This window comes from Lolium perenne, chromosome 7 (assembly GCF_019359855.2).
Source record: "Lolium perenne isolate Kyuss_39 chromosome 7, Kyuss_2.0, whole genome shotgun sequence".
NCBI classification, from domain to species: Eukaryota; Viridiplantae; Streptophyta; class Magnoliopsida; order Poales; family Poaceae; genus Lolium; species Lolium perenne.
Window position 1 is genome coordinate 178,686,826 of NC_067250.2, and position 18,237 is coordinate 178,705,062.

Consider the following 18,237-nt stretch of genomic DNA (forward strand, 5'->3'; position numbering starts at 1 on the left):
GCCATAGCCAACCTAGGCATTCTAACTAAAAAAAAGAGTCCACTCTAGTAAGAATGAAAATATGAAACAAGGACGTTAAAATTTGAAACCGCTAAGCTAGCAACCTGGAGCAACGTATGTAATGTTAGATATTACGAGATGTTTAGAACTAGCAAATTTATGTAGGAAAACTCAGAGGCTCGAAACAAATATAACACACATATGCATTCGACTGGCAAATCAAATAACAGTATAAAATACAAAGATGGCTATAAACAAACAAATAATTCGCTACCTACAGATTTCACTTGCTTCTGATATCGTGACCACCACTAACAACCTAAAATTCTTCTACTTCTTTCAAAATATAAGATGTTTTGGTAGCCTACCATAACATCTTATATTTTGGAATATAAGTAGTAGCATAGTTGTAGGATTTATAGGTATACCTAATACTACTGCCGCTCATCAAAACTGGCTACCTACAACCTTGTTGAACAACATACACCTGAACCTGAGAAAGTAGTACCCTTGTTTTCCACAGGGTTCACTGCCAAATCTACCAAAATGAAACTCTAGCAAAACCATCCCAGATTTAAGTCCAGCAAATTTCCTCAAAATTCGTTGGTGTTTAGAAAACCATTTGTGTCTAGTAGCCCGCAAGGAGAGCCTTGGTAGTCCACCAGAAGGCAGTTTTGCTTTGCAAAATTAGTCTCTAACTCAAAGACCTGGTGTCCAGATACATCGTAATTCACATTGTTTTACAATATCCAGATGATTATGAGCCAGAAGTTGCTTTGTTCAATTAATTAGCACGTGAAAGTAGAACCTTGACGCGTAGATACCAACCATAACCAAAGTTCTAAACCTACCTCAATGGAGAACTGTAGTTCTACGGTATCGCATAATGTTGACCTGTACTCCGCCTAAATACAAAAAATAAACACTCAGAATAGTCTACCAAAAGAAGTGTTCAAAACCATTAATATTCATAACTCAAAATTAAGTTTGATCAAGACGTCAGTGCCTTCTACTCTAGTATGCCAACAGAGGTACCTAAATTTCGCGCATAGGAGGAAAGCATGAAGTGGATCCTTGGGTAGGGCACCATATTGGTTTGGAAGTCATTGACATCAACACTCAGAACACCATCAAGCCTCGGAGGAGAAGCCAATGATGATATGACCTGCATATTAGTTTAACGCAGTTAATAAGAGGGAAAGAAAATATTACATGATACTCCAGCATTCACCATACATAAAACATGTACTAGAAAGAACCAGGCTTATACCTGAGACACAAGCATGTTCAAGTTGGTTAGGTTGAGTGCTCAATATCAAGGTACCAGGGGAATATGGCATAGATGGTAGACTAAATAAACAACTCAAATCAAGACACATTGACACTACATGATGGGGGACAGTAGTGAGAATAAAACAGAAATAAAATCCACTAGTAGCTTCTACACTCTTCTACTGTTGTCTTGGTATTTTGGTCTTTTAGTCATATGTATTGTAGTAGTTTCTAGAGTGTTCTAGTGTGAGGTTTATCCATGTTTGTGTCTGCTTCCCTAGTTTTAAGTAGTATATCATCCAGAACCATCTAGCTATAAGTAGAGAAAGTAGTGGAGGTTCATGAGGCCTATAAATAGAGGTCCTCCCCTCTAGCTATGGAACTCAGATTATGTACCCACTACCTATCAAATGATGGAACCTTGTGTTCTTGTCTAAGATCTTGGATTAGATTTGTGTTGAGAGTTTGGATTAAACTCTTGACAGCCCCGCCCCTAGAGAGATATCTAGCGCAGCACGTTGAAGCGGTTCCTTCAACATTTGTGTTGTCCACGTTGTAGCAACACGGTGGACTTTTTCCTCCACAATATTGTGCTGCTTCACTACAGAAACACAAAATGCCCAAACAAAACCAAGGGCATTCAAAGCCAAATTTATAATCTGCATCTAATTACTTCATACTACCAAATACAGCACTAGTACGGAGCTCACCATAACCATGTGACAACTTCATAAGTTGTGTCGGTACTACTGCAATTTGTAACAAAAATAAGGGGGGAATCTACAGGATCTGATGGTATAACACAAAAAATAAGGGGGGAATCTACAGGATCTGATGGTATAGAGCTTAATATACACAGAGAAAAGGAAGATTTCACGGTGGGAATAAACCTTGCCGGCTGCCGGTGAGCTTCACATGGACATCCTTGTCGACGAACTTGGCCAGGTCAAATGCAGTCTCCCTGTGTGCTACCTGGACAAAAAAGTGAAGAAAAACAAAACAAGCTTGCATCAATCACCAACGCATCACACAAACGAATCAGCCAACATCCCAGGAAAAGCCAAGCTTACCATCTCAATCGATGCAACTCAACCAAATTCTTCATATCTACCAGATCTCGCATCAAAGATGTGATTCTAGGGAAAACCTGACTGGTTATTGCAATTCATTGTTAACATCAGGTGTTATACGCCCTCTCACAAAAAATGGTATGGTCGGAACCAAAGTTAAGAAGGTAGCAAGCATAGAGCATAAAAGGCAATTATGATATGCACACAATAAAGCATGAGAGTGCACAAAAGCATGTGCCCAGGAGTTATAGCATGGAATGGACTCACTAGTAATGACACATGCCATTCATATTCTGCAAATTTTAAGATGGTTTGCAGAAAATTTTAAACACCTTCACATTACAGAAAACGACATGAAGTTGGTTGACAGAAAATTTACGATCACTCTTTCTCTCATTTTCTCTCATTAAGAGATGGTTGACAGAAAAGTAAAAAAAAACTACATTGAGGTGAAGTTGGTTGACAGAATAATTAACCATATATTAACAAGGACAAATAATTCAATCTTTTGAGAAACAAATTAACCATGCGTAGTTTCTTGATCTAAAACAAGTCAATATACTCTCATGAAATCAGCAAGTACGACAAATCTTTTAATTTGCAATTTGAGGTGAAATGCTTCTTGATGCAAGACTGGAGATCATACCACCAATCGAAGAAGGGCACAACCAATATATCTTCACAGGTAAATATAATCCAACTTACTCCATTGACAACATCTGCTCCCAAGTTAGTTGCTCAATTAGTAATAAAATATAGAAGGTTAATATCACTAATTATGTTCTCTGTTTTGAATCTTGACAAATGGCTGAATGTGTAATATGGAACATACATGAAAAGAAATAAAATATTAAGGATACAAAGAAGTAACATGAACCATAGTGTGCCCATTAATCATTCAAATATTCGGTCTGTAATACTTGATTTACTATAAACACAATTTAACAGTGCTAGCCAGCAATCGTTGAAAGAATGTACCAAAAAATATTCAGTCAAATAATTATTTCTTATGTTTAAATAAATGGTTCTCGTGACTGAGTTAGTGGCACAACATAATTCGAACTCCGCAAAGCCCTCTCTGAACATATAGGCCTATACAGGGGAAAAAACACGATGTAGCTAACACAAAGGAAGCTAACAGCCTAACTCTAGAACAACATTAAGAAAGTAGGTACCATGGTGAACAATAGATAGGTTTCACCTTCTACTCTGCCACTTAAACTGAGACCTAATTAATAGGTTGTTCCTGAACACTTGATCATTAAATAGCTCAAAATGGTATATGCCATATGGTTATAAATTGGAACCAATTATGCATTCAACACTTGATCATTGGATATGTGACATATGCTAAAAAAACTCAAGCACACCCCAAAATGGGTTACATACTTACATGTATTATAAGAAGTTGAAAACGACACAAAGTACAATCAGCAGAGCAGAAATAACAACTAAAACCAGTGCTAACAAAAGTTAGAAGAAAACTAGTAGATAGACTGGGAAAGCTAAGAAAAGCAGGAAGCACCAACGAGGCTTGCATGTAGTAGTACTTTTCATGCCTATATAATGCTTTTGCAATTCTAATGTTGCTAGCAATTCGCTACATGATACGAAATCACTGAATACTAGTACATTTACTTTGAGAAGATTTACATCATGCATGTATACTAGGAATGAGCCGAAATCATGACTTGAGAACCTCTGCTGGCATACACGTATCTCTGCAGAAGTTCTAACACCTTTGACTAGAAAACTAAAACGTCTCACTAACACATAGAAGCAGTGCCAGACAGTACAACACACACTGCCAACACACAAGATTAAAAAAAGGAATAATTTCAGAATTCAAGATGAGTAATTCAATGCACAATTCATTTCGTTATGTCTACGAAATGATCCACCATCAAGATGTCAACATTTTTTACATCAAGTTCGTTAGAAGTATCGGAATCACCTGCAAGGGTGCACCATTCCTCACGTTCACGCACCGAGCCCTCTTCCTGGTCATCACCTGCGAGATGTACCCGCTGCCAATCTGGCTAGTCGCCCTCCTCCGAGACAGTCCACCGTCCACTCCAACGGCTGCCCAAGAAAGAATGCAAGAGAATCAATAAAAATATTAGGTTTAAAATTTCTAGTGCATTTCATGGACAGTTCAGAGTAACCCAACAGACAATGCCGCATACAAACCAAGCATATATGGACCAACAACAAACATCATTTCAGTCCAACCATTTATTAGGAAAAAACTAGCATTACGAGAGCATATTCCCCAAATAAGAACAATGTTTCATGATTTATAGCAGAATTAACCAGCTAGTATGTCTTCAAGAGTTTCCGGTAGTATTTGCTCACCTAGATATTAGAGTTGCTGCATGCATCAGTGCGTAGAACGGCTATAATTGTAATTCTTCTCACAAGAAACAAAACAAAATAAATAATGACCTGGGTGTATAGCTACATGTCAAGATAAAATCTTTTGTTCTTTCTTTCTCAAAATTGTTCTCTTCCTGCTCAAATACTTAACTAAAGGATTCTATTACAGAAAAGCTTCCACTTCATCAAGACTCGAGTGGCAGTTATGGAATATACATGAAAACAAAGGAAAGATTAAGGATACAAAGAAGTAACATGATAACATCTGCTCCCAAGTTAGTTGCTCGATTAGGAATAAAATATAGAAGGTTAATATCACTGAATATGTTCTCTGTTTTGAATCTTGACAAATAGCTGAATGTGTAATAAGTAACATACATGAAAACAAATGAAAGATTAAGGATACAAAAAATTAACATGAACCATAGTGGTCCATTAACCATTCAAAGATTGGTCTGTAAAACTTGATTTATTATAAACACAATTTGATAGTGCTAGGTAGCAATCCTTGAAAGAATGCACCCACAAATATTCAGTGAAATATTTATTTATTATGTTTAAATAAATGGTTCCCATGAGTGAGTTAGTGGCACAACATAATTTGAACTCCGCAAATCCCTATTAGAACCTATAGGCCTATACAGGAAAAAAAACACGATGCAGCTACTGAACACAAATGCAGCTAACAGCCTAATTCCAGAACAACATTAAGAAAGTAGGCACCATGGTGAACAATAGATAGGTTTCACCTTCTGCCCTGCCACTTAAACTGAGACCGATCATTAAAATAGCTCAAAATGGTATATGCCTGACATATGCTTATAAATTGGAACCAATTATGCATTCAACACTTGATCATTGGATATGTGACATGCTAAAAAATTCTCAAACACGCCCCAAAATATGTCACATGTATTATAAGCAGTTGAAAACAACACAAAGTACAATCAGCAGAGCGGAAACAACTAAAACTATAGCCAATGCTAACAAAAGTTAGTAGAAGAAAACTAGTAGATAGACTGGGAAAGCAAAGAAAAGCAAGAAGCAAAAACTCTGTAGTAGTTCTTTTCATGCCTATATAATGCTTTAGCAATTCCAATGTTGCCAGCAATTCGCTACCTGATACAAAACCACTAAATACTAGTATATTTACTTTGACAGGATTTACATCATGCATGTATACTAGGAATGAGCTGAAATCATGACTTGATAACCTCTGCTAGTGCTAGCATACACGTACCTCTGCAGAATTTCTAACACCTCTAGCTCAAAAACTAAAACCGTAAAACGTCTCACTGACACATAGAAGCAATGCCAGACAATACAACACACTCTGCCAATACACACGATCAAAAAGAAGAAGAATTTCAGAATTCAAGATGAGTAATTCAATGCACAATTCCGTTTTTTATGTCTACATAAGAAATGATCCACCATCAAGATGTCAACAATTTTGAAAGCAAGTTCATTAGAAGCATCGGAATCACCTGCAAGGGTGTGACATTCATCACGTTCACACACTAAGCCCTCTTCCAATATGGCGAGGCGCCTTGCTCCGAGACACTCCAATGGCTGCCCAAGAAAGAATGCAAGAGAATCAATAAAAAATATTTGGTTTAAAATTTTCCAGTGCATTGCATAGACAGTTCAGAGCTTGGTCTGCTAAATAATAGCGGAAAGATTTGTATTTTTGTACCCCAATGAACATTTCCACGATACATAGATAGAGACCAAGCATATATGGACCAACAACAAAAATAAGTTCATGCTAACATTTATTAGGAAAAAGCTAGCATTAAGAGAGAACAATGTTTCATGATTTATAGCAGAATGAACCATCTAGTATATCTTCAAGAGTTTCAGCTAGTATTTCCTCATTTGGATATTATAGTTCCTGCATGCATAAGTGAGCAACCAAACGTGAACAACTATAATTGTAGTTCTGCTCACAAGAAACAAAATAAAATAAATAATAATCTGAGTGTTCAACTACATGTCAAGATAAATCTTTTGTTCTTTCTTTCTCAAATTCTTCTCTTCCTGCTAAATTATACTTAATTAAAGGATTCTATCTCTTTACTTCGTTTGGCTTCCTACAGGACCCAAGGACCAACTGCAACTAGAAACATAGAATCTAAGAGCATATTCAGCTAAAAAATGCACCGTTAAATTCCTACATTACTGTAGAAAATGATGATCGAGGTATACAAAACAACAGATTGAAAATGAGATGTGCTTTTTTGAGACATGAATTTCAGAAATCTCCCTGTGACTGCATGAATATTGTGGAACAGAGCAACATTAGTCAGTTGTTTGCTTGATTTGCAGTTTCAATTGGTAGAAGAAATATTCATATCACCTCCCTGTATACAGGTGGACTGAATCAGGAGAACAAATTGGATCTGTAAGAAATTAGAAGACTCCTATTTGTTTGGACTTTAGGTAAAAAGCTGATTTCGTTTGTTGTTTGCTTATTTCCTCAAATATTACGCCTAATGTGTCAGGTAAAAAGCAAGTTATGGAAATGTTTTTGCTCCTGTGCTATTAGAGAAATGTCTATAATTGTATAATGTAGCCTAGCACTTGAGAGTTAAGAGTTGATCAGTCAGCGAATTTGTGGAAGCTAGTAGTAGTACTACATAACTCAATGGAGATTACATATATGCGTCAGTTTGCTTGACACCATAATAGAAGCTTCTTTCCTCTCTTGATTAGCACACAAATCACCTACACTTGCATTGACACAGTAAGGCAAAGCAAGCAAAGCGAGGATTGGTCTCACCTGCAGACAGACGGTGGCCTCACATGGCCAGCGACGCGGGCCATGATAAAGCCACGAAGCAGTCCATGCCAACCGGGGAGTCGCGCCGGCAATATCGACGGACAAGCCTATGTCCCCTCCTCAGAGGAGACACCTGGGTCTTGGGTCTTGCAGCGCGTGGAGGAAGGCGGCATGAGAAGCCCTCCATGGCTCGCGTAGCCGCCGTCCCGTCCTGGTGTCCGGCATGCAGCGTCCTCCCATCTGCATCGGCAACACACGCGACACGGTCTGGCGAGCTCGACGGAGTGCCGCGAACTAACCAACCGATGCACGCGTGCACCGGCTATAAATCCACCCGCGCCGCCACAGGTTCGTCGCTGAAGGATCTGGGCCTGGAGCCACGTTGCAGGGTTCGGCGGCGCCAACAAGACGAGATGAATTTCAGTCCCTGTGACTGCATGAATATTGTGGAACAGAGCAACATTAGTCAGTTGTTTGCTTGATTTGCAGTGTCAATTGGTGGAAGAAATATTTATATCACTTCCCTGTATACAGATGACTGAATCAAGAGAATAAATTGGATATGGAACAAATTAGAAGACTCCTATTTGTTTGGACTCTAGGTACTAATAAAAGCTGATTCTGTTAGCTCTTTCCTTATTTCCTCAAATATTACGCCTCATACGTATGGTAAGAAGCAAGTACTAAACATGTTTTTGCTCCTGGACTAAAGAGAAATGTCGATAATTGTATAGTGTATCCTAGTACTTAAGAGTTAAGATTTGATCAATACGCAAATTTGTGGAAGCTAGTAGTAGTGCAGAACTCAATGGAGATTACATATATGCGTCACTGCATGCGTCAGTTTGCTTGACACCACAACACAGCTTCTTTCCTCTCTCGATTAGCACACAAATCCTATCCACTTGAATTGACACAGCAAGGCAAAGCAGAGCGAGGATTGGTCTCACCTGCAGACATACGGTGGCCTCACGTGGCGGGCGGCACAGGCAACAGGAAAGCCGCGAAGCAGTCCATGTCAACCGGGGAGCCGCGCCGGAAATGCCGACGGACAAGCCTCTATCCCCTCCACAGAGGAGATGCATTGGTCTTGGGTCTTCCTGCAAAACTATTTAATTAAAGGATTATATCTCTTTACTTGAAACATTTAATCTCACTCCATAATCAGCTCAGAACTGGACAGTCAAATTCCTGCATAATTGTACAAAATGATGATCGAGACGTACAAACTACAAACTAAAAACGAGATGTGTTGTTGCCACACATGAATTTCAGGCATCTCCCGGTGACTGCATAAAAATTGTGGAACAGAGCAACATTAGTCAGTTGTTTGCCTGATTTGGATTTTCGATTTGTACAAGAAATACTCAAAACACCTCCCTATATACAAGTGATTGAATCAGGAGTAAAGATTAGAAGGCTCCTATTTGTTTGGACTTTAGGTACTAACAGTTGATTTAGTCAGCTGTTTGCTTATTTACTCAATTATTACGCCTCATCAGCCTGTTAGAAGACGGTTATATATGGATATGTTTTTGCTCCTGGATTATTGGAGAAATGTCGATGATTGTATATTGTAGCCTACTACTTGAGATTTCAGTGTTGATCAATCAGAAAATTTGTGGAAGCTAGTACTAGTAGATAACTCAAAGGAGAATCCATATATCTGTCAGTTTCCCAGACACCACAATACTAGCTTCTTTCCTCTCTTGATTAGCACACAAAGCACCTCCACTTGCAATGACACAGTAAGGAAAAGCAGAGCGGAGCGACAACTGTTCTCACCTGCGGACAAACGGTGGCATGAGCGCACACCCAACTGCATCGGCCACGCGCGCGACGCGGTCTGGCGATCTCGACGGAGCGCCGAGCACGAACCAACCGATGCACGCGCGCACCGGCGAGAAAGCCAACCGCGCCGCCACGGGTTCGTCGCCTGGCCTGGAGCCACATTGAAGGGGTCCGGCGGCGCCAACAAGATGGGGTAAATCCGCGGCATGGAATCGGTGGAGGACGAGGATGTGGTGCCGGGGCGGTGTTGAGCAGCGCGAGGACTCGCCGGAGCTGGCCGGGATCTGCCCTTGGCGGAGGATATCGGGAGGCGTGATGGGAGGAGAAAGGACGTGAGGCGCGGTGAGTGATGATGGCTCTGCCTGCGGGCGTGAAGGGCTGAATTACTGGTGAATTTTGGGGCTGAATTACTGGTGAATTTTGGGGCTGAATTGATGGTGAATTTTGGGCCCGAATGTGCCGCTCGGGCCAAAACCAATTATTGGCTTTCCAGTCACCAGTGCAAAACTTAGTTGGACCCTGTGTCCATGTGTGCCTACCACCAAGACTTCTAAAAAAAAAGCTGGAAGATTAAACCATGTGCAAAGATGCGAAAACTCTAGAAAAAAGGCCGACCTCTTTCAAGGGAAGCCTCTTGCTCCGCGCGATATGTGGGTGAACGTGGGGCGCGGAAATTGTCGGTGGACTGCCTCCGCGCGCGACACGTGTTGCGTTCTGGCGCGTTTGCGAACCGTCCTCTTCTCGTAACGGGCCCGCACCGCACTTAACGGTTTTACGGCGACCCAATTCGCTTTTGCCTTTATCCCCGTTTTTTCCTTGTTCTTCTTTCGTGTCTCCTTTCTTCGTGGGTTCTCGCTGTTTCTGCTCGTCGTCTCGTCGTCGGCGCTGCTGTTTTCTTTTTCTCCGTTGCTGTCGACGACCTACCGCAACTCGTCGTGGGCGGATGTTTTTCCTGCTCTAGTGGTAAGCGTCGTCGCGAGTTTCTGCCTGATGTATTAAAGAGATCAAGAAACTAAACTGTATTTGTTTTGAAGTCAAATGTACGGGACGTGCTCGCCGCCATTGGTGCAAACTTGTGGTATGAAACTCAAGTCGTGCGGGCAGGTCATGCACCACCTTTTGCACATATTTATGTAGTTAGCGATCTTGCTCAGCTAGTTCAGTAATACAAGTTGTTTTTCTAGTTTAAAAAAAAGTTGTTGAGTAGTTATAGGAGTACAAACGTTGACAAAGGGGGAAGAGTCCCTCCTTTAATTGCCCATTGTTACAAAGGATGGTACCTCTCCGCAAATTAACGGTAACATAACCCTAGCAAAGCCCACGCGAGCGGACTTGAACGCGGGTGGGCGGATTTAGCAACTTGACCTCCAACCACTAAGCTACATGCATGGATATGCATATGTGTGCCTCACAATGGTATCATGCATGCTGCGTATACTACCGTACCGTATTTCCTTATCTTGTAAATTGGGCTCTCGGTCGCAAGGCCAATGCGTTAGCCAAGAGACGAGAGGCGAGTCACGACGACACAGTGCCGAATCCTAGCATCGGCATCTCGCCTTGCCAACGTGTCAAGAGTCACGCACTGGATTGGTGAAAGATCAGAGGTAGAAACTTATGGGTGGAACCACGCCAAGCCGAGAGATGACCTACTGCACGGTCTAGAGGGATGGTTGGGGCATACCATCGATGTTGGTGGTGGTGGCAGTGAAGGGAGGGTACATTGACGTGGCTAGAAGATGCCCTAATGGGCCTGGGCCGGAAAATGTGTGTTGCTCGGGTGGCGTCGGTGAGTCTAGGCCGATTTTTTGGCAGCAGAGTGGACAAGGACATTGCGATTTTCTCGATGGAAGGTGCTTGTATAGTATAGGTAGGAATCAACCGCCGTGGACTTCCTTCATGTCCGAGCGCCATCTAGCTATCCCTGATACTTTGTCCCTTACATATATTGTGTTATATAAATAATCATATGAATGATACATTCTAATTCAAATTGATATTTTATGCTTAGAAAAATATAGTCCTTATTGATTCATGTACGAAACAACCCCAAGATTCTATCTCAACGGGTGCGTTGGCTAGTGGAGCTCGGTGGTCGGTCGAGTGGAATCGATGTTGGCGTCGACTAGACAATACACAATGAGATAGCAGTTTAATTAATATTTTGGGGTTCCACCTTGAGTGAGAATAGATGTGGTTAAGGATGAAACCTACCATATAAATTTGTTGTGTTAAAATAAAAAATAAAAAATAAAAATAATGCAAACACCCTAAGCGATATTGCATAGCCTAGAGAAGTTGGGTATTGGAAGGGAATTGAGTCAATCGACCATGGCGTCGGCCGGCGATGAAGAATTGGCAGGTGTAAGTGCCAATATCCTATGGTGAGGAGGCGAAGTAAAATGACAGTGGCATTGTTCAGGAGTAATATTTTATGTTCGGGAAAATATACTTTCTATTATTTCATGTATGATGCAACTTTTTTTGCGAAACACAACATATGATGAAACTATCCAATGTACTATCACAACTGTTGTGCCATCTAGACTGCTAGAGGAGCTCAGTGGTGGAGTGGAATTGGCAATGGCCTTGACTAGACAGTAAATACATTATGAGACATTGGTTCAATTAATTTGTGATTCCACGTACCCTCACTTTTTAAGTTATTTTGGGCTTGCAATGTTGAAAGAAAGTTTCCTTTCCTAAATATCCGCGCTCTAGTTATTTTCGTAATTACTTTCCTACAACCAGGCAGTTGATTGGAGACTGGCCAATAGAACAACCACTCGGGTGGTCCCCTATAATCCCGTCCCGGAATAAATTCCCTGATTGCTCTTCCCTATTAATTCTCACAGTTGATTAGGCAGCAAAACAAACTACCGAGTAAATCATCTTAATTTTAGGCACGATTTAAATTCTACCGATGCCTCACCATATTTTCTATAGCAACAATTAATTTTTTCTTGGTCTACGGGATTTGGCTCTCGACCTTCCAAACCTGAATTTATTGGGCATTTCCCGCCTCAAAATTGAATCGGACTCACATCTACTGGTTCAGGCAATAAGCAAAGACGAAGGCAAAGTATCGGGTGTCCATTCCTAGTGGTGCCCTAAAGAGATCAAGAAGTCTATCTTCCTAAACATTATTTGTTTTGAAGTCAATTATTGCCCAAGGGCTTGTAATAATGTACCGGACGTGCTCGCCGCCTTTGGTGCAAACTGGCTGTATGAACCCCAAGTCGTGTGGGCAGGTCATGCACCACCTTTTGCATAGATTTATGTAGTTAGCGATCTTGCTGAGCTAGTTCAGTAATACAGGTTGTTTTCTAAAAAAGAGTTGTTGAGTAGTTGTAGGAGTACAAACGTTGACAAAGGGGGATGAGACCCTGCTTTAGCTGTCCATTGTTAGAAAGGATGAGACCTCTTCGCGAATCAACACATATATTACCCTAGGGGAGTCGCCACGCGCTTACTCGAACGTCGGGTTAGCACCTTGAACTCCATCCACTGACCTAGCCATTGACTGGTTGCAGACGTACATGCATGGATATGCATCCATGTTCCTCACAGTGGTATCGTGCATGTTGTGTATACTACCGTACCGTATTTCTGTATCTAGTCGATCTAGGCAAGATTAGTAAATGGGGTTCTTGGTCGCAAGGCCAAGACGCTAGCCGAGAGGCGGATGGCGTGCACGATGGTGTCCATAGGTGAGCCACGACGACATTGTGCCGATGCCCAACATCGCCATCTCGCCAGGCCAATGTGTCAAGAGCCACACATTGGATTGGTGATATATAGAGCAAAGGTAGAAACTTAGGGGTGGAAGCACACCAAGCCGAGATATGACCTATTTCCTGGTCTAGATGGATGGTTGGGGCATACCATCGATGCTGATGGTTGCGACGGTGAAGGGATGGCACACTGATGTTGTGGGAAGATATTGACAAGGTATCAACTTGTCAATGCCTATGGATTGTAGGCTAGGGTTTAGTTGGAAGTAGAGGGTAAGTAGATCTCGAAGGTTTCAGCCGAAAAGTACTCGACGATTGTGAAGACTAGGGTTTGTAGACAATGATTCGATTATCTCTTCGTCCCTCGACTCCCCCTTTATATAGGAGGTGGAGCCGAGGGATTCGTGCTATACAAGTTACAGAGTTCGGGACGGTTTCTAACTCATCCCGCCAGATTACAAATAACACTTCCTACTACAACTCTTAACTTTCCTTAATATATCTTGGGCTCCCGAATCTTCTTATTCTTCGGGTAGTGGGCCTTCAGTAAACCCCGGGTACTATCTTCGGCAGGCCCATTTGGGATGCCTATGTCAGTAGCCCCCGAGATTTTGCTTGAATCGTAGAGTCAGGGAAAATCTCCACTGTTTATTTTTATTCGAAAGCTTTAACCTTTTTATACTTCTTCACATAAAATTCTATATTGTACGGGGATAATGGTAGTTGGGGCTAGTTCATCGACGGATCAGGTACTAGTTAACTGCTCTAGTGGCAATCCGCAAAAACCTACTTCAAGATCACGTCCCTGGACATGATCTCGGGATCTTGGTGTAAACTTCGACAGTGCCGCTTAAGGTCTTACCATTACATCGAGTCCCAGTCAAATTTATCGGGTACCTAACGCGTCCGTTAGGATTTTTCTTCGTATCTGTTGATATGGATAAAAGTAGCGAGCGCAGTCTTTAGCGATGCCACGCCCAGTGAAACGGATCACGGGGTCTTACCTTCGCAAATTTGCGGCATTCAGAAATTGATCGCAACTTTGGCGTTACGAGAAAATATTGTCGAGTGCTTTTCCGGCTGTTGGAATGGCACATTTTATCGAGTCAAATATGACTTATATTGCTTTCCCGATGGGAGTATATGTAGAGTTAATTATAACTCGAAATATACTCTCTTGCTTTTCTATCTTTTATTTTTGAACTTCATCGGGTACGCGAACAGCGTTCCCGATGGGAGTAGCCCCGAGGCTACAGCCCAGAACTTGTGCTTGGTTGTAGGCTCAACATTTTAGTCCACCTTGTCACTATATTGTCATTATGTTCCAATATGATCTTCTTTTTATCTCTCGGGTGCGCGAACAGCGCTCCCGATGGGAGTAGCCCCCGAGGCTACAGCCAAGAACTTGTGCTTGGTTGTAGGCTCCCGCAATTTCTATACTACCATACTCGAAATTTTACTTTTTGTCGAAGTAGCCCCCGAGCATTTGGGCAAAAACTTGTATTTGATCAAAGGCTCCCGAAGTATTCAAATAACTCCTCCTGTCGCCAATCTTCTTTTATTTTCTTGTCGGCATGCTTCCCTTAATCAAATTTACTTCATCTCTGTTTAATAGTCGTGATTTTTCTGCCCTGTGGGTCCATTGCTTCTACCACGTTGACACGTCGTGCAAGTGGGGGACACACGTCCTCCGCTTTTCCTGGCGCACGTACGGTAACGCTTATCTCGATAAAAATACCTTTTTACCCTTTTATCTAGAAGATTTGTTGTCACCACACGATTTCTTCATCCAACGGTGCATTGCTTCACCCGATTCTTATATAAACCTTTCTTCAACCTCCGTTCACTCCCTCGCTTGCGCCGCACATCTGTTCCTCTTCGCAAAAGCTTCCCCTGCGCCCAACTCTCTCTGATCTTCCGCACTCACGAACATTGCTTTGCCCATTGCCGTTGATGCCACCGCGTACGCGACTCACTCGCCACAGCACTCCAGAATCCAAGATGGCCGCCGAAGATCTTGAGTGGGAGAGATCTAAAATCTCCAACCAGGACGTCAACACTCTGAAGAGGCTTGGCCTCATGAAGAAGGAAGACGCCATCCGCTTTCCCAGCGAAGAAAGCTACCCCAACCCTCCAATGGAGTATCGGGTTAGTTTCGTTGATCACCTCATCCGCGGCCTTTGGGCCCCAATTCACGATTTCCTCCGCGGGCTTCTTTTTGTTTACGGGATTCAACTGCACCAGTTGACCCCCAATTCCATCCTTCACATTTCCATTTTTATCACACTTTGCGAATGCTTCCTCGGAATCCCTCCTAATTGGGCTCTGTGGAAACGCATTTTCTGCCTCCGCCGCAATGGCTCCCACAACGCCACCTATAACATAGGCGGCGTTGTTATCTGTGTCCGGCCCTGATGTCGATTACTTCGACGTCAAATTTCCTGATTCTGTCCAAGGATGGCGCAAAAGGTGGCTCTACATTCACGAAGAAAGCGCCAACTCTATTGAACACAACATATATCCTTTCGACGGAAGTGCCAAAATTCAGCGCCGCCGCTCCTGAGATGCCGAAGCTTCCGATGAAGAGAAAAAGGCGATAGAGGCACTCATGTCTCGTATTCATCAGCTTCAAAACACTCGAGGCAAAGAGCTGTCTGGTGTTCAAATCACTGCCTACTTTCTTAGGATTAGAGTGCAGCCTCTTCAGGCTCGCAAAAATCCCCTTTGGATGTATTCTGGTGAAAACGACGCCAATAGAATCTCCAGTGATCTTTCTGCAAAGGACTTGGAGAAATTGATTCGAAGAGTTTCCACTTTGGCCAAGAAGGATCCTATTCCCTCCTCTTGTCGCGTGGAACCATACAGCTCCGCCAATCCTCTCCCGAGGTATTTTGTCTTCTCGAGTTTCTATCTTGTTCCGAATTTTCCCTGCATCTCATTGTATTGGTATCGCTCTAATTTTTCGTTTGTCGCTATTTTCTTACAGAACCATCCTACTATGACTTCCCTTCCTCCTCTTCCTGAAGATGGAGAAGTCGAAGAACAGGCTATCGTTGCCGAATACATCCAAGGTTCTTCTATTCCTGAAAGTGAAGTCGCAGGTTCTCACAAATCTGCGGCTTCCCATGAAAAAGAAGTTGAATCTGAAGCCAGTGAGTCGACGCAATCCCTTCCTCCTGCTGTTTCCCCAAGGAACAAAAGGAAAAGGAATGATGCCGAGGATTCTGGCACTTCTAAGGCTGAAAAAGTTGTTCCTTCTCATCCGAAGGCAGCTTATGATCCTTATATTGAATCCTTCGTCAGCTCGTAAGTCGTCTTTATTTCTTCCTATGTTTGTACTCGAAATATTTATCTTGTCTTGCTTTTTATGCTGCCGATTTTTGATCAACGAGTGATGACGCGAGGAAGAAGTACCAACGTTGACGTAGCTCCTCGGACAAGCACGTCATATCGTACTTGCCTCGGACACGCTAGTTGAAGGAGAAGAATCCTCGCCTCCTCAGCAAAACGTCGTCACCACAACTCCACCAGCAAGCCCCCTTGCTCCTTCACCAAAAAGGACAAGGATTGAAACAAATCTTGAACCTGCCCTTCAATTGGGCAGCTCGTCGACTCTGCTCTTAGATGATGTAAGTTTGTCGATATCTATATTTCCGCTATTTTGCTTCTTCGCGCCTTCACTCTCTTTTTCATGCCTATGTTTCTCTTGCTGTGTTCTTCTTTAACAGCCCATGATCAAAGAGCTTCTCCGCATCGGATCCCAATTTATTGGGTACCGTGAGTATGCTAAGCGAGCCGAAGGTAACAACTTTTATACTTGCCGTTTTCCTTGACTTTTTGCTCTGTTGCTTGTCGTGATTTTTGATCTTTCTTCTCTCTCTTTTTTATATCTCGACAGAGAAACTTGCGAGAGGCCAACAAACGTGCAGACGCACTTGCTCAAAAACTTGAGCAAAGTGAGGCGGCTCGTAAGAAAGCCGAACTTGTTGCTAGCGAAGCCAAGGCCGAGGCTGATGAAGCCAAGGCAAAAGCTGCTAGTGTCGAGAACCGCAGAAAAACTTGAGGATACTGCATCTACCTTAAACGAGCACAAAGCTGCACAAACTTCTCGTGAACGAGGGGATTCTCAAGCGCCTGAAAACACAAAGTCGCCGTACTTTCAGTAATATTATTGATTTCTTCTATTTTTATGAGAGCCGTTGTTTCTTATTGTTTGACCAACGCTTTGTTTTCTTGACAGATCAAACAAACCAAGATTTTGATCTGGCGAATCCTGTCGATGACCCTCTCCTTGACGCACTTTCCTATCTGAGCTGCATGGGTCCGAAATTCGTGAAGGCGTGGCAAATGCTAATGCAGGATTGTCGGCGTTGTTCCCCTACTTCTTCCCGAAGAAAGAGGAGCCCTCGACTTTCCTTAACCTTGCCAAGATGTTCAATTCACCAGAAGACCTTGGACTGAAGATGCGCCAAGAAAATATGAAAATTGCCGTCGAAAGCACTGTTGCTTTGGTTCTTGACGATCAACGAGCTATTGATTGGACGAAAGTTGGCGACACCGAGCGAGATAGAGCAATCAAGATGGAGGTCGCTGATTAAGGCAGCCAAGCCCAACACGAAGAAGATCTTGGCCTATCTCGGGATCAAACCAGCGTCGACTCCTAGCTCATCAAGGCCGGAGGTCTAGTTGCATGCCTCTTTATTTTTCTTTCTATGTTTCTTTTGCTCTTGTCGCCAAAGTAGTCATTTGGCGACACGTACTTCCTTAGCTCCACTGTAATGCCTTTGTAATTATTCCGAGAGTTTAATGAAAACTCTATCTTTGCTTGTTGTTTGATGTTGTCTTGTCTAAATTTCAGTTGATATTTGATAACTATACTCCGTCTTCCGCTCCTTCCAATATTTCGCCTTCTTCTTCTCGCTCGAGGAGAGCTTTTCTTGATATCGCACTTTTGTCGAAGATACCTTGTCGCAAGAACTGGATGAACTTCGACAAGAACTTGATATGCGAAGAAACAAACACTTGTGATGATGGAGAAGTCTCATAAGTCATCTGAAGCCGAAAAAATTGCACTTCAGCAAGCTCGCGAGGCCGTGGCTGCTAAGGAAATTGCTGCTTCCGAGGCTGAAAAGGCGACTACTCGAGAAAATTTCATGCTCGAGTTAATGAATGAAGCCAAGATCTGAGATTTGTCGTGTATGCTTGTTTGATC

General features: G+C 42.4%; 1 long non-coding RNA gene across 7 annotated transcripts in view; it reads right to left on the bottom strand.

Moving 5' to 3' along the window:
• LOC127314817 (uncharacterized) overlaps positions 1-9,679 on the bottom strand; it is a 32,631-nt gene extending 22,952 nt beyond the window's left edge. For 3 of the 7 annotated variants that reach the window (XR_011749948.1, XR_011749946.1, XR_011749945.1), the window contains exons 1-10: positions 9,286-9,679; positions 8,451-8,608; positions 7,501-7,933; positions 6,206-6,290; positions 4,297-4,424; positions 2,989-3,061; positions 2,343-2,423; positions 2,163-2,244; positions 1,036-1,165; positions 852-905 (exon numbers count right to left, since the gene is read on the bottom strand). This is a non-coding gene — a long non-coding RNA (uncharacterized lncRNA). Of the gene's footprint in view, positions 1-851; positions 906-1,035; positions 1,166-2,162; positions 2,245-2,342; positions 2,424-2,988; positions 3,062-4,296; positions 4,425-6,205; positions 6,291-7,500; positions 7,934-8,450; positions 8,609-8,726; positions 8,790-9,285 lie in introns of all 7 variants that reach the window. The other 4 variants (XR_007859936.2, XR_011749947.1, XR_007859937.2 and 1 more) reach the window with 4 other exon arrangements.
• Positions 9,680-18,237: the final 8,558 nt, after the last annotated feature.